At 43.7% G+C, this 17787-nt stretch overlaps 1 pseudogene across 1 annotated transcript; it reads right to left on the reverse strand.

Moving 5' to 3' along the window:
• Positions 1-628: 628 nt before the first annotated feature.
• Positions 629-1241, reverse strand: LOC309543191 (ferritin heavy chain, oocyte isoform-like; annotated as a pseudogene). Its single transcript has one exon. The product of its transcript is annotated as a ferritin heavy chain, oocyte isoform-like (transcript).
• Positions 1242-17787: the final 16546 nt, after the last annotated feature.

The raw sequence follows: 17787 nt of genomic DNA on the forward strand, positions 1-17787 counted from the left end.
GGGTGAGAGAGAGAGGGGGGGTGAGGGAGGGAGAGGGGGGGTGGATGAGGGAGGGAGAGAGAGGGGGGGGTTGAGGGAGTGGGGGATGAGATAGAGAGGGGGGATGAGAGAGAGGGGGTATGAAAGAGAGCGAGAGAGGGGGGAAAATGAGAGAGAGGGGGTGAGAGAGAGAGAGGGGACGTATGAGAGAGAGAGGGGGGGTGAGAGAGAGAGAGGGGAGGGGGAGAGACAGAGAGAGAGAGGGGGTGAGATAGAGAAGGCTCTAGCAACCAGTGGCCAATAGAGTCTCAGGTGGAGGGGGGTGGCTTTTTTGCTGCCCCCTTGCAATCTGCCGCCCTAGGCCTGGGCCTTGTTGGCCTAGGCCAAAATACAGCACTGCTATAGATGATAACCCATACGTCTGTTTCATGACTCCAGTGGAGGTGGGGGGGTTTGTAGAGAGACAAAGTAGGCACAGCAGTTAACAGAGAGATCAACATGGTGGATGATGTGTATTCATCACATTACCACCCCCACATTTTTTTTTTTTTTTACAGGGCACCTTGTACAATTTTATTAGTGTCAAAAATATAGCAGAGAAACAGGAATAAAGATTTCACAAATAAAACATAACAGATAAAGAGGGCAGCAAGCAGGACAAAGCTCAGTCATGGGACTCCCCTAGTGTGTGTTTGTCAAAGAAGTATTCAGCCATGCCATTTTGTGGGGCTCCCATCTTGCACAGGTTGGTCACATAATCACCAAGCTCCTTTATGGATTTCACTTGCTCATCCAAGTAATGGGTTTCCAAGAAGTCACATAAATAGACGGTCATTGCGATCTGTAGCCAATTTGTGCAGATCAAAAAGGGACTGGTTGACATTTTTCTCCAGCTGCAGAGCACATTCAAGAGCCTTCAAGCCACTGCCCCACTCATCACGGTCTGGCTTCTTCACATCCTGCAAACATATCCTCCCTCTGCATTTTCATAAGTTTCTCCGCATGCTCACGTTCTTCATGGTATTGGTGCAGAAAATATTTTGCAAAGTTCCTCAATGCCACATCGTCATGATCAAAGTAATAAGACATAGACAGGTACATGTAGGAGGCATACAGCTCCAGGTTGACCTGCCGGTTGAGGGCGGCCTCGCAGTCCTGGTGGAAATTCTGGTGAACCTGGGAGTTCATGGTGTCCAATGTCGGGTTCTGTTCAATCACTGTTGAAGCGCCAACCCAATAATCTCTATAGCGAACGAGCAGTCTGACGCCAGCACCCCCACATTTTTTAAGCACAGAGTAAATGGTGGGGCATGGACTGAACGCTGCATGACCCGGAACATGCCTAGGGATAGGCTAGGCGACTAAATACATGAACATAGGGGAATCGGTCATCATCATTCACCAGAAGCGGCAGCTGCCCTAATACAGTCAGGATTTCTCCATCTATGCTGTTCATATGGATAGTGGAGTCAACTGATTTTTTTTCTTTTTGCAGGCCAAAATTAAAGCCATATTTGCCTGCTTAAAATGCAGACCTTCACTTTCCTAAATTACTTAAAGTGGACGAAAACCCTCTCCTATACCCAGCGAAGTGAATAGCCTTGGATGATACATAGAGATGAAACAAATCTCCCTACTTAAGTTTTATTTGTATATCTGCTGTATTCAGCTTTATATACTGTTTAGAACGTATGCATCGAGTTAGATTTCTTTCTTTCTGTTTCAGCTGTGGGCGTGGAGTCTTGGCATACACTGTGTGACAGCTGGTTGGAGGAAAGACACACCCCTCCTTCTACATAGGCAGAAGAAGGAAGGAATGTGTAGAGCTGTGCTGTGAATAGACCAGCTCTCTGCTAATCTATTTATAGCACCCACCCCGACACAAATTTTCAGCTGCTTTTATCTCACGTCCCAGAGAACTTGTCAGAAGTTATCATGCTGATAACAGAAGAACGGAGCAGCATAAAGACACGGGACTTAGGGCTTTGGAGAGAGATAAATAAACACTACAGAAATATGTGCCTGGGTCAAATTTAATGAATCGGGTTGACATCCACTTTAACCCTCCATAAATCAAAAATCATTTTTTTTTTCTTTCTCCATTCCTGAAAATGCAGACCCTCTACATCCTAGCTTCATGCATTGCACGCGGTTGCAGGCGGTTGAGGTGTGGCTGACTCAGCATATTAGCTTCTGTTATACTAAAATATTAATTTTTGGTGGACTAAGCACAATACTCAGAGTCTTTCTTTTACCAAAGAGATCCAGGATTCTAATAACCATGTAGCACAGCAAACAAGCATACAGCCATTATTTACAGTATGTAAGTCTCTCCACTAAATCATTTAGCTAGTAAAATAAACATAGCAATGTGTACCTTGTATAGATATGACCGTTTGAATGTAAACATTACAAATGTGTTCATACATGTTGCTATGGATTGATATACACTGACAGTTGATTTCTTAGTGCTTTAGTGCTTGCTAACCACTAGGACCCTGTGTGTTCAGGGATGAGGTTCTAGAATTTGGGTCTTCTGCGTTCCAGAGCCTTGCCATCCAACACACAGGGTCTTAAATACCAGTACCGCTTGGTCCACTCTTCATCCCCATCTAGTCGTAGTCTGATATGGACTTTGACAGGCTGCCTGCAGGGGGCTGGACTCTGCACCTGTCCCTCCCGAGCATGCAAAGTGCAGAGAGGGGCACACTGCAGATAGACAGCCTCATGTGAAAGTGACTAAAGAAGTTAGTTGTGTGCATTGCAATGCATTGGGACCACCCGGATCGAGGGCCATTCAGAGAGAACGCTTTGCTTTTTCTGAATCAATTCAAAGCATTCTCTGATTGGATGAGATAGACAGTGTGATATCACAGTCTCTTCACCTCATTCCAATCAGAGAATGCTTTACATTCATTCAGAAAAAGCAAAGAGTTCTCTCTGAATTGTTCCCATGCTGAACAGCCGACCTCCCGTATTCACAATGCATCAAGCCAGCTCAGCATGGGACCCAGAAGCCAGGTAAGATCACTAGAGTAGTGGTGTCTGCTTCACTAATTTATATATAATATATATACTGTACATAGTTACACTGGTTTAAGCTGGACCAATGTCACCCAGTATTGTCAACCAGGCAGTTTGAGAGGCTCCAGGAGGATTGGTTCATTTGCAGGAAACTGGCTTTTAAGTTTTCTAGTTGTTTTGTAAAGTCCAGTTGGGGACCTGGAGCCTGGAGATTTCACAGCGATCTGGGTTGGAGGAAATCTCCAATCCTGGGACCAGGATTTAGGATTAGCCAGGACACTGATGGTTCAGGTGTGGCTGGGTCTTTTAGTAGAGACAGGACCAGGGTTCTGGGCTCCACCTTCCCGAGGAGTCCTGGTAAGCAAGGGAGAAGTGTGCATGTCTACACGGTGCAGTCTGACAGAGCAGACGGAAGGCCCAAGCCCGTGGGCTGGAGCAGCAAGGAAGCCATGAAAGAGTGTGTACCAAACAGGGACACTGACAAGAGGACTGAGGTCAAAACTGGAGCTGCAGTGCTGACCTGAGAGCCAGGTGGCTTGGTATTTTTCACTTATTATTTCTTTACTGCTGTGTAAAGTTGAAACCCCTGTGTGGGATTCCTGGATGGACTATGTTTTTCCTTTTTCTGTAATAAAAGTGGGCCAACAAGCCCTTGAACAGCACAACTGGCATGGACTCAGCTCACTGGTAAGCTCTAAATCTAAGCTAAATTACCCCCAAATATCACACTATGTAAAAAATACCATGGCCAGGTACCAAGTCTATCAAAATCTGATCTAAAACTACCCTTTGCCCAGATTGACAATGCTGCTGTCCAAGGGTGGCTCTGATGCTCCTCCATCCAGAGTGTAGACATCTTAAGACAGGAAGTGGCAGGAACATCAGGTGAAAATAAAACAATAAAAGCCTACAAAAAGAATGAATCCACCACTTTTAGGCTTAATGTACACTGGACTTTTTAACGGCTGCTATTTTTGGCATCAGATGTTTTTTTTTTTTGCAGCCAGTAAACCCCCCTGCATGTTATCCTATGTATCCATGCACACACAGGCTGTTTTTTTTTTTGGCAGGGGCATTTTCTGGCTGTAAAGAAAACCCAGAACTAGTGGGTTTTAACCACTTACCCCCTTCCTGACCAGGGGTTTTTTTGCGATTTTTTTTTTTTTTTTTTTTTTTTTTTTTTTTTTTTTTTTTTTTTTTTTTTTTTTTTTTTTTTTATCATGCGCTATAAACCAAAAAAGAGCGTAATTTTTGCAAAAATAACAATATTTGTCACTTTTTTTTTATATGAAATTCCCCCCCAAAAAAATGTAAAAATCAAAATTTTTTAACATTTTCGGCCAAATTGTTTTACGCTACATATGTTTGGTAAAAAAAATCGCAAAAAGCGTATTTTGATTGGTTTGCGCAAAACTTATCGCGTTTACTAACAAAGGGAAAGATTTTTGTCATTTTTGGTGTTTTTTTTTTTAACGAGTAATGGCGGCAATCTGCCATTTTTTTTTTTTTTTTTTTTTTTTTTGCGGTACTGCGACATTGCGGCGGACAGATCGGACCCTTGACTGACATTTCTGACACTTTTGGGGGTACCAGTGACATTACTGCAGTAATCAGTGCTATATATATGCACTGTTACTGCAAAAATGACACTGGCAGGGAGGGGGTTAACTGTATTGGACAGGGAGGGGTTAAGTGTGTCCTAGGGGCGTGAGTCTTACTGTAGTGGGACAGGTCTCCTAGTGTAAAAACAAAGATCAACGGTTCTACATAGTAGAACCGTCTGATCTTCATTTTTACACAGGGGAGAATGACAGGCGGCTTGTTTACATAAGCCGCTCTGTCTTTCTCCCGCTGTACCGGCGATCGTAGTGTGACCGGCGGACATCGGGTCCGCCGGTCACATGCCCGCACTCCTCTGTGAACGAGCCGAGGTGGGCACGCTCCTCAGCGGGCGCGCCCTCGCCCGCTATTGGCTCTAAAAGGAGTGACAGGCGAGCGACGTAGATCTACGTCACTCTGCCTGGCCGGGGCTGACTGCCGCAGTAAATATACTGTGCGCAGTCGGCAACCGGTTAAGAGGAGTTTTTCAGCTGTAAAAACGCTCTAACTCTGATAAAAGTTTAACAACGCTGAAAAACACGGCTTACCTGCATTCATCAATGTTTTTGACCAATAAGCTTTTGTAGGAGTATAGTTTTGCTAAACGCTACAGCTAAAAAATGCTGAAAAATTCCTTCTACTGCTACAACTTTCTACTGATGTTTTGATAACACCCAGTGTGCCTGAGGCCTAAATGCCGGTTCACATTAGTGCGATCACAGAGATCGCATGTAATTCGGAGCACACTGCTCCTAAATTACATGCGATCTCTGTGCGGTGCAAATTTCAGCCATACAGTTTGTATGGCTGAATTCGCACCGCAATCGCACTAAACACGCACATGACCCTTTTTTTTTTTAATCTGCAGCAGAATCGGATCACATGGTGGTTCACACTAGTGCGATATGATTCTGTGCAAACTTGCAGATCGCACTGCGATACACTCCCCTGCGTATCACATATGGCAGTATGAACGGCCAGGGGTGCGGATGCGATGCGGGAACACGCTGCATATTCGTAGCGTTCCGGCATCGCACAAATATGAACCGGGACTTAAAGTATTTAAGGAAAAACTTTTTTTTTTTTTTTTTTGGATAGAGTGGAGAGAGATTAGAACACCGGTCAGGTTTTTATTGCTGTCTGTGCCCTCATTAGGGAGATTCATCCTCTCTATTTGTCCTGTTTAGCATTATCGTTGAGGGTGAAAGCAAAAGAAAATCCCAAATTTTGGGTTGTCCCTAGAAAAGTAATAGAGGGGAAATCTTCCAATGGGGATATTAGTTCTGGTGACCTGGGGGTCCCCAAGAAATTCCCCCGATTTGCAGGAAATCCTCTTACTGCCTGTTTGGCAAGAAGTGAAGGGAAATCTCCGCAATGGCACACGGATGGAGAACAAAAATCTAGCAGGGTTTGTAACACTCCATTGCTCTATTTAAAATGAAAAGAACCGTTTTGCCTCTAGTTCTACTTTAACCACTTACCGCCCGCCCGCCGTCATATGACGGCGGGACGGTGCGGCTATTATCCTGGGCGGACGTCATATGACGTCCGCCCATTCAAGCACGGCAGGCGCGCGATCGCGGGCGCGCCGCCGTGCACTGCCGGTGTCGGTGTGTCCCCGGGACACAGCCGGTCACCGGCAGGGGGGAAACAGCCAATAGGCATGGCTGTTTCCCACGTGATCGGCTGTGTTCCAATGACACAGCCGATCACAATGGAGGCGGCCGGGAGATGACCGCGCATGCGCGATCGGGAGCGCGCAGCGCGGTCATGTCGGTTGCACTGTGTTCCGTAGGAACACAGCTGTCACCGGCAGTAGTAAACAGTCACTGACAGTGACTGTTTACTATGTGATCGGCTGTGAATCCATTCACAGCCGATCACAAAATGTAAACACAGAGCAGTAACTCAGTGTTACTAGCTCTTCTCTCCTCATACAGCTTCCAGTGTGAGGGGAGAAGAGCTAGAAATAGTGAGTTACTGCTCTGTACACATGTAAAAAGTAAAATCACACTAAAATCACACTAATAAAGGTCCCCACACAGTCCCCAGCCCCCCCCAATGTCACCTGTCACCCAACAGTCACCTTATCAGTGCCCAGAAATTGACACCCATAACGTTCACATGTGAGCGCAGCGTTCGCGGGCAAAATCACCACGATTCTGCCCGCGATCCGGAAATCATTGCAAATTGCGGGACGCCTGTGCGTTGCCCGTGATTTGCAATAGCACCCCAAACGCTGTGCGATGTTGCCGCCATTTCCGCCTGCCGAATCGCAGTAACATCGCGCAAACATCGCATGACGCCCAAAAAAGTACAAGAGTTTCTTTGGGGCGTGATGCGTTGTTTGCGTGATGTTACCGCGATTCGGCAGGCGGAAACATCGCACAGCGGGCAACGCACAGGCGTCCCGCCATTTGCAATGATTTCTGGATCGCGGGCAGAATCGCAGTGATTCTGCCCGCGATCGCTACGCTCACATGTGAATGTAGCCTAAAGTTCACCGGTCACCAGAGACTGCCAACAGTACCGCCGTGCACCATCGCCCGTCGCCTGTCACCCATCAGTGACCATCGCCCCGTCACCTGTCACCCCATCAATCACCGTCACCTGTCACCCCATCAGTCATCGTCATCTGTCACCCCATCAGTCATCGTAACCTGTCACCCCATCAGTCACCGTCACCTGTCACCCCATCAGTCATCGTCACCTGTCACCCCATCAGTCACCGTCATCTGTCACCCTATCAATCATCGTCACTTGACACCCCATCAGTGATCGTCACTTGTCACCCCATCAATCATCGTCACATGTCACCCGGTCAGTGATTGTCATCTGTCACCTCATCAATCATCGTCACCTGTCACCTCATCAATCATCATCACCTGTCACCCCATCAGTCATCATCACCTGTCACCCCATCCGTCATCGTCACCTGTCACCCCATCAGTCATCGTCACCTGTCACCCCATCAGTCATCGTCACCTGTTTGCCATATACATGCAATCACTTACTGACCGCCTAACGACTATATGCGTCGGCCATTAAAAGCTAAATACTGGGGTTATGGCAGAAGATAGCCCCCATAACCCCGGTATTTTTTGAAACGGCGGGCGGTCGGCTTTCAGATAAGGGTGGTCCCAGTGGCGGATTCGCCGCGGAATTACCCTTACGGTGCAGGGGAAGAGGTGCCCCCCCCCCCTCCTGCCGCGTCCCAGACGTTTTCCCAGCTTACCGGACCCGCCGGCAGCGGGGAAAACTATCCGGTCCCGGATCCTCAGAGACAGGAAGTCGAGTGAGGGCAAGATGGCCCTCACTCAACTCTATGGTCTTGGAGGACCGGAGCTACGTCAAAAGACGTTGCCTAGCAACCGGTTTAAAGGGCCGCTTTTTTTTTTTGCTTTTTTTTTTTTCCTCTTTCAACAATTTTTTTTTTTTTTTTTCTTTTTTAGTGTAGTTGTGAGGTGTGAGGTCTTTTTGACCCCAGATCTCACAATAAAGAGGACCTGTCATGCCTATTTCTATTACAAGGGATGTTTACATTCCTTGTAATAGGAATAAAAATTATCAAAACATTTTTTTTTTTAAACTGTGTAAAAATAAAAAAATAATAAATAAAATAAATAGGAAAAAAAAAAAAAAAAAAAAATTAAAGCGCCCTGTCCCCGTTAGCTCGCGCGCAGAAGCAAACCATACGCAAGTCCCGCCCACATATGTAAACGGTGTTCAAACCATACATGTGAGGTATCGCCGCGATCGTTAGAGCGAGAGCAATAATTTAAGCCCTAGACCTCTTCTGTAACTCTAAGCTAGTAACCTGCAGAAATTTTTAAAATGTTGCCTATGGGGATTTTTAAGTACCAATGTTTGGCGCCATTCTGTGAGCATGCGCAATTTTGAAGCATGACATGTTGGGTATCTAATTACTCGGCGTAACATTATCGTTCACATTATGGAAAAAAAATTTGCTAAATTTACTGTTTTCTTATTTTTTAGATCAAAAAAGTGATTTTTTTTCAAAAAAATCGCATTTGGAAGACTGCTGCGCAAATATGGTGTGATAAAAAATATTGCAACGATCTCCATTTTATTCTCTAGGGTCTCTGCTAAAAAAAAATATATAATGTTTGGGGGTTCCAAGTAGTTTTCTAGCAAAAAAATGATTTTAGCTTGTAAACACCAAGTGTCAAAAATAGGCCCAGTCTTAAAGTGGATAAATGGACAACTTTGTGTAAAGCGCTACTTGGATGTTAGGCCTATGTATGTGGCCAGGCTGTGAAAAAGTGTTACACATGTGGTATCGCCATACTCAGGAGGAATAGCAGAATGTATTTTGGGGTCCAATTTTTGCTATATACATGCTATGTGTTAGAAATATTGCATAAATGGACAGCTTTGTGTAAAAAAAAATGTGTTTTCATTTTCTTTCCACATTTTCCAAAAACTTGTGGAAAAAAATGACATATTCAAAAGACTCATTATGCCTCAAAAATTATACGTTGGGGTGTTTGCTTTCCAAAATGGGGTCATTTTATAGGGGTTTCCATTGTCCTGGTGCTCCAGGGCCTTCAAAAGTACGATAGGTTGTCAGGAAATTATATGTGAAATTTGTGCTCCTAGAATGCCGGACGGTGCTGGTTGGATGTTAGGCCTCTGTATGTGGCCAGGCTGTGAAAAAGTCTCACACATGTGGTATCGCCATACTCAGAAGGAGTAGTAGAATGTGTTTTGGGGTGTAGTTGCAAGTATACATGTGCTGTGTGAGAGAAATAACCTGTTAATACGGCAATTTGTAAAAAAAAATAAAATAAAAAAAAAAATCTTCATTTTGCAAAGCATTGTGGGAAAAAATGACAACTTCAAAAAACTCACCATGCCCCTTATTAAATACCTTGGAATGTCTACTTTCCAAAAAGGGGTCATTTGGGGGGTATTTGTACTTTCCTGACTTTTTAGTGTCTCAAGAAATGAGATAGGCCTTCAGTACATCAGGTGTGATCAAGTGTGATCAATTTTCAATGATTCGCACCATAGCTTGTGGACTCTATAACTTTCACAAAGACCAAATAATATACACTTATTTGGGTTATTTTTACCAAAGATAAGTAGCAGTATAAATTTTGGCCAAAATTTGTGAAGAAAAATTACTAATTTGCAAAATTTTATGACAGAAACAAAGAAAAATGCGTTTTTTCACAATATTTTCAGTCTTTTTTTATTTATAGCACAAAAAATAAAAAACCCAGTAGTGATTAAATACCATCAAAAGAAAGCTCTATTTGTGTGAAAAAAAGGACACAATTTTTGAATGGGTACAGTGTTGCATGACTGAGTAATTCTCAGTCAAAGTGTGAGAGCGCTGAAAGCTGAAAATCGGTCTGGGCAGGAAGGGGGTGAAAGTGCACTGTAGGTAAGTGGTTAAGGATTAGTAAGCAGCAAAATATTACAATTGTTTTTTTGGGGTGTTTAGCACTTTAACAGAAATTTAAATAACCAATTTTAACATTCCAGATGTGGGTTTTTTTCTGATTTAGGCTAGCAATGAAGAGACTCAACAACAAAGAACTCTATGTCATGCTATGTCAGATGATGGACGTGCTCCTTTTTGGGATATTCCCACCTGTCATTCACACATCTCCACTGAGATGTTTATTTTTGAGGACCGTCTGGGCAAACGTAGTGCATATCAAGATGTAAGCCTTTTGGCACTAAAGGCCCGTACACACGTACCGATCGTCGGCATACAAACGTCGGTGGACGAAGGATCTGCCGATTGTACGCGTGTTAGTATGGTGCCTCCGACAGATGTCTGCGCACAATCCGCGGACAAAAGTCTTTCGTGCAAACATGAAAATATTTGTATGCCGACACCAGAACGGACGATTGTTCGCCTGTCAGTACACAATTCGGCCGACAGACCGCAGATTTGCAAGACTGGGCATGCTCAGAAAATAGAAAACACAGGGAAAGTTAACCATTACATGACATCACTTCTGCAGTCGGCGGACAAAATTCTTGTGCTGTCCTTGTGCTGTCTTTGCACTTTTCAGCAGACACCGACATCCCGGGGAGAAAAGAGGAACATTTGTAAGCCGACCATCGGTACGTGTGTACGGGGCTTTATGCTCCTTTATTTTAAACCAATTGCAGCCCCCTCCGGCTACCCCAGCCACAGTGTGTTAAAACCTTTCTGTGCATTTCAGCGACACGTCTTATTTGTTAACACATTCAAATGACAACAGCTGAAAAATCTATTCTGAAGCTGACATATGTTTGTACTAAAGTCCTCTAACTGAGAGCAAGGCATGTGTGTGCTGCCAGGAAAGGATCTATTTAGAAGGGTTCCAGATGGTTGGTTTGCCACCTTTTCCACTATTTGCTTCCATTTCACTATACGATTGTGTTATTTTCTTTTAAAAGTGTAGTTGATTCCAGCTTTGTTAAGAGTTATTTTGAATTCCAATAAAGTTACCCACAATTAAAAAAAAAAAAAAAAATCTGTAAAATTGGAATTTTCAAAAAAAAAAAAAGTGTTTTAAGTACGCTTACTTCAATAGTTTGATGCATAGTTATTTGTAAGGACTCATTACAAAAGCACTGAAGCCCGAACACTGTGAATTGGCCATTTGTTTATCACTTGTCCAGGCCGTCATATGAAGTCCTTGGTTCGCAGTGCTTATACCAGAATGATACCTGCAGCTACAGGCATCATCCCGGTTACAACATTTGCTGCCAGTGGTTCCCTTCAATGCAGAAGTGATTAGGCTGAACAGCCACTCCAATCACTTCTTCGGGTGTAGGTTGATGCCATTCCACAGGCATACGCAATTTTAAAGTGTGACATGCTAGACATCCATTTGCTCGGTGTAACATCATCTTTTACATTTTACCAAAAAATTGGGTATTATAGTGTGTTTGTGTGCAATAAAATTATTAAAGTTTGAAAAACTGCTGCACAAATACCGCGTAACATAAAAAATGGCAAACCCCATCATTTTATTCTCTAGGGCCTCTTCTAAAAATATATACAGTATCTCACAAAAGTGAGTACACCCCTTAACATTTTTGTAAATATTTTATTATATCTTTTCATGTGACAACACTGAAGAAATGACACTTTGCTACAATGTAAAGTAGTAAGTGTACAGCTTGTATAACAGTGTAAATTTGCTGTCCCCTCAAAATAATTCACACACTGCCATTAATGTCTAAATTGCTGGCAACAAAAGTGAGTACACCCCTATTTGAAAATGTCCAAATTGGGCCCAATTAGCTATTTTCACTCCCCGATGTCATGTGACTTATTAGTGTTACAAGGTCTCAGGTGTGAATGGGGAGCAGTGTACTGTGTGTATATGTATGTATGTATGTATATGTAATATGTAATATATATAGTGCCTTGCGAAAGTATTCGGCCCCCTTGAACTTTGCGACCTTTACCAGATTTCAGGCTTCAAACATAAAGATATAAAACTGTAATTTTTTGTGAAGAATCAACAACAAGTGGGACACAATCATGAAGTGGAACAAAATTTATTGTAGATTTCAAACTTTGTTAACAAATAAAAAACTGAAAAATTGGGCGTGCAAAATTATTCAGCCCCTTTACTTTCAGTGCAGCAAACTATCTCCAGAAGTTCAGTGAGGATCTCTGAATGATCCAATGTTGACCTAAATGACTAATGATGATAAATAGAATCCACCTGTGTGTAATCAAGTCTCTGTATAAATGCACCTGCACTGTGATAGTCTCAGAGGTCCGTTTAAAGCGCAGAGAGCATCATGAAGACCAAGGAACACACCAGGCAGGTCCAAGATACTGTTGTGGAGAAGTTTAAAGCCGGATTTGGATACAAAAAGATTTCCCAAGCTTTAAACATCCCAAGGAGCACTGTGCAAGCGATAATATTGAAATGGAAGGAGTATCAGACCACTGCAAATCTACGAAGACCTGGCCGTCCCTCTAAACTTTCAGCTCATACAAGGAGAAGACTGATCAGAGATGCAGCCAAGAAGCCCATGATCACTCTGGATGAACTGCAGAGATCTACAGCTGAGGTGGGAGACTCTGTCCATAGGACAACAATCAGTTGTATACTGCACAAATCTGGCCTTTATAGAAGAGTGGCAAGAAGAAAGCCATTTCTTGAAGATATCCATAAAAAGTGTTGTTTAAAGTTTGCCACAAGCCACCTGGGAGACACACCAAACATGTGGAAGAAGGTGCTCTGGTCAGTTGAAACCAAAATCTAACTTTTCTGGCAACAATGTAAAATGTTTGGCGTAAAAAGCAACACAGCTCATCACCCTGAACACACCATCCCCACTGTCAAACATGGTGGTGGCAGCATCATGGTTTGGGCCTGCTTTTCTTCAGCAGGGACAGGGAAGATGGTTAAAATTGATGGGAAGATGGATGGAGCTAAATACAGGACCATTCTGGAAGAAAACCTGATGGAGTCTGCAAAAGACCTGAGACTGGGACGGAGATTTGTCTTCCAACAAGACAATGATCCAAAACATAAAGCAAAATCTACAATGGAATGGTTCACAAATAAACATATCCAGGTGTTAGAATGGCCAAGTCAAAGTCCAGCCCTGAATCCAATTGAGAATCTGTGGAAAGAACTGAAAACTGCTGTTCACAAACGCTCTCCATCCAACCTCACTGAGCTTGAGCTATTTTGCAAGGAGGAATGGGCAAAAATTTCAGTCTCTCGATGTGCAAAACTGATAGAGACATACCCCAAGCGACTTACAGCTGTAATCGCAGCAAAAAGTGGTGCTACAAAGTATTAACTTAAGGGGGCTGAATAATTTTGCACGCCCAATTTTTCAGTTTTATATTTGTTAAAAAAGTTTGAAATATCCAATAAATTTCATTCCACTTCATGATTGTGTCCCACTTGTTGTTGATTCTTCACAACAAATTACAGTTTTATATCTTTGTTTGAAGCCTGAAATGTGGCAAAAGGTCGTAAAGTTCAAGGGGGCCGAATACTTTGGCAAGGCACTGTGTGTGTGTATATGTATATGTGTGTGTGTATGTATGTATATGTATATATATATATATAATATAATGTATGTGTAGCACCCTCCTAGGTAGGTGCTAGAGAGAGAGAGAGAGTATATAGTTCTGGATCCTTTCTTCTTACCAGAAGGATTCCAGGTAAATCTATATTGTTCTCTGCCTACCAGAAAGCAGGATCTGCTAGTGAGATCTGCTCAATGTGCTCAGGTGCAATTTAGCTTGTCTGAAGTGTTTCACACTGGTCTAATAGGGAGGCATATTGGACAGTGGGAGGAAACTTGACAAATGAGTACACAAGGTGTTTAGTACAGCCCTGGTGATTGGCAGAGGAAAGTGCCTCGGTATATGCTGGGATACTGTATGAATGCCAAGAGCACATGTGCTTGGGGTCTTTCAGCTGAAGAGCGGAGTCCCGGAGGGAAGGGGCGGCTGCCTCCTCCGCTGTAGAAGTTGTCACGTGGCCTCAAAGTCGACCTGAGGGTCTAAAGAGCTAGCGAGGAACTGAACCCGAAGGTCCTGTGGAGCTGATTGAAAGGGAGACATTGGACGGATCTGATTCTGCTTACAATGAGTACAGATCTGTGTCAAGGGGCCTGACCTGAGAGGGGCCATCCTTGCAGATAGAAGAGTCAGTGGATCAGTGTCAGTAAACGGGATGCTAGAGAGTATCCTGAAGATAATGTCGTTTACCAAGTCTGTTGCTGGAGACAGAGCAAGGAGACGTAATCCTTTCCATACATGTGGCAGTATGGTTAAAGCAGTGTGTCTGCTTCCAAAAGTACCCTGGTAAGGTCAAGTGACAGTTGTTCTTGTCCAATGTACATAGTTCTAATTGGAGTATCCAACTATTCCCTTCTCCCATCCAAGTTCCACAATAAATACCAAAAACCAAAACCCCTAGACTGTTTGAGTAATGAGCCATTGGGAGTAAGGATGAATATGTAAACTGTCCCTAAGTGACTGTCTGCAGGTAATCAGAGAAGACCCAAAAAGTCATCATACAGCAAGCCCTACAGGGACAGTGCTACATATGTTTGGGGGTTCTAAGCAATTTTCTAACAAACAAATGTACATTTTTACATGTAAGTGGGAGGTGTCAGAATTGGCCCGGTTGGCAAGTGGTTAATCAGCTGGAACTGTCTAAGGGGACACAGCAGCTGCACAGACACACCTGCACATCCTAATTTGCTTCTGTGACGTGTGTCATTAACCACTTGCCTACAGTGCACTTTCACCCCCTTCCTGCCCAGGCCAATTTTCAGCTTTCAGCGCTCTCACACTTTGAATGACAATTGCGTGGTCATGCTACACTGCACCCATATGAAATTTTTATCATTTTTTTCACAGTAATAGAGCTTTATTTTGGTGGTATTTAATCACCTCTGGGTTTTTCACTTCTTACAAAAAAAAAAGAAAAAATACAGAAAATTTTGAAAGAAAAAAATGTTTTCTAATTTTCTGTGAGTAAATTTTGAAAATAAATTCCATTTTTCTCCTTCACTGATGTGGGCTGATGAGGCGTGACTGATGGGCACTGATAGGCTGTACTGATGGGCACTGATGAGGTGGCACTTATGGGCACTGATGAGGTGGCACTCATAAGGAGGTACTAATATGCCACACTGATAGGTGGCACTGATAAGCGGCACTGATGAGCACCGATAGGTAGCACTGATGGACACTGAGAGGCTGCACTGGCACTGATGGACACTGATGGGTGGCACTGATGGACACTGACGGGTGGCACTGATGAGCACTGATGGACACTGATGGGCAGCACCATCAGTGCCCACACTGTGCCCATAGTGCTGCCAGTCAGTGCCCATCAGTGCCTAGATGAGAAGGCACTGATGGGCACTGACTGGCAGCACTATGGGCACTGATGGCGAGCACTGATGGCAGGCACTGATGGTGGGCAGTTATGGCACTTTATTTCACTCTTGTGTAATCAGGGCACTGGTGATCAGTGCCCTGATTACATTTCCCTGTGTCCCCTATGAGGAGGAGCCGCTGATCGGCGCTCCTCGCCTCACACACTGACAGTGTGAACCGAATAACGTCACTTCCTCATTTACATGTGACCGGCTGTGATTGGACACAGCCGATCACATGGGTAAAGAGTCATGTCATTGACTCTTTACCGAGATCGGGATTGTGCCGTGTCCTAGCAACACGGCGCGGTCACAATCGCCACTCCACACCCCCAGGGGGGCGCGCGAGAGAGGCTGTTCTGGTGTGCCGTCATATGACGGCGTCCCAGGATAATAGCTACACCGCTCCGCTGTCATTTGACGGCGGGTAGTAAGTGGTTAAGGTATGGCTGACACCCACTGCAGATCACAAGTGCAGTGTGTTTTGAACGCAGTGCTGGAACAGCGCACAGAACATAGGGTTCCTGTAAAAAGTCTGGTGTGAATTGGACCTTAAAGGCCCCAAGAGCCCAGAACAAGGGTTGCCAACCTCCTTCAACTTGTTTTACTGACAGAACAAGGAAAATTTACTGACAGAGCACATTTTTTACTGACAACATAAAAAAATTACTGAACTCTAGAAATTAGAAAGTAAAACAATCGATTTTTTTTAACAGTATAAACACAATCTGTAAACTCTGACAAATATATAACAGGTAATTGGCTGGTTTACATTTAAAAAGTCGACACAGCATGATAAATTATTAGCCGCCCTGCTGGGATACAGTTGTAAAACAAGTTCTGTTATGCATGCCAAATAGAGCAAGTGGCATGATCACAAGTGAGTCTAGGAGTTGCCTAAAAAGAGGATGATTAAACAGAACCACTCCCTGACCACCGACCTCTTAACCTCCCTGGCGGTATGATTCTGTCAGGAATTGCATACCAAAAGCGGTACAATTCTTTTCATGGAAATTTGGCGTTATGTATTATAGGCCTACAATTCTTAGTAATTACTGACTTAAACCTGACCAAAACAAGAGTCTAGTAGACATCCCAGATGTGATAAATTTGAAACACAAACACATGAATTATAATCAAATCAATAATATAATTTTATTATTTAATATATAATATATATAATAAAATTATATTATTGATTAGATTATAATTCATGCATTATTTTATTATATATGTGTGTGTGTGTGTGTATGTATGTATGTATGTATGTGTGTATATATATATATATATATATATATATATATATATATATATATGTGTGTAATATATAACGCATGAATTATAATTGAATCAATAATATAATTTTATATATATATAATATAAAATGTGTTATGTGTTTGTGTTTTGTGCAACGTTTTTTTTTTTTTTAATTTCCCTCCCTAGTCCCGCTCCCATGCAGCATTGCTGCTGCAGGAAACGGAACTAGGAAGTCCTCACACTGACGAAGGACGGAGGAGCGGCGGGACTCTCGGCTGGCGGTCACAGCAATGAGAGATCATCGCTGGATCGCCAGGAGAAGGTAAGAGAACACCGCTGCGCTCTCTGCACATCTACCCCGAGCGTGACTCGGGGTTACCGCTCCTGATAGAAAAAATCAACCCCAAGTCACGCTCGGGATCACCGCCAGGGAGGTTAACGAAAATAGCAGCTGCTTGGATGAGTACACATTGCCATGGCCTTGATGCTTAGCTTCATAGTGCGGCAGATTTAACTCAACATGTCAAGTTTCACAGGCCGCATCGCCTACCAAACTGGCCCTGTTGCGCTCAATGGGCCAAATTTCCGGGGTGCGCTGCATACAGAGCATCTGATTCAGATGTGTGCTGCATACAGAATGCAGGGTTAAGAGATGCGTTGCATACAGAGTGCTGGATTTAGGTGTGCGCTGCATACAGAGTGCAGGGTTAAGAGGTGCGCTGCATACAGAGTACCGGATTCAGGTGTGCACTTTGTGCAGAGTGCAGGGTAAAGAGGTGCCTCCTTTTCCACCAAATGACCCCCCCCAGTACAGTGCTCTACTCCCACCTGCAAATCCCCCTCCTTGATAGTACCTGATAGAGAAGTGCAGAAGAGCAGGACAGGTTACTCAGGAGGAGAGGGTAGTGTAGCAGTGGGGCACATAGGGCCATGGGCACATGTTTTAAGAGTTGTTGCGGCCAGACAAGCACCAGGTTCCAACTACCTATCTATGCAAAGAGGCAGCAGGCGGAGCACAGTTGAGAT

This window comes from Pelophylax lessonae (assembly GCF_965119305.1).
Source record: "Pelophylax lessonae genome assembly, chromosome: 1".
Taxonomy (NCBI): domain Eukaryota; kingdom Metazoa; phylum Chordata; class Amphibia; order Anura; family Ranidae; genus Pelophylax; species Pelophylax lessonae.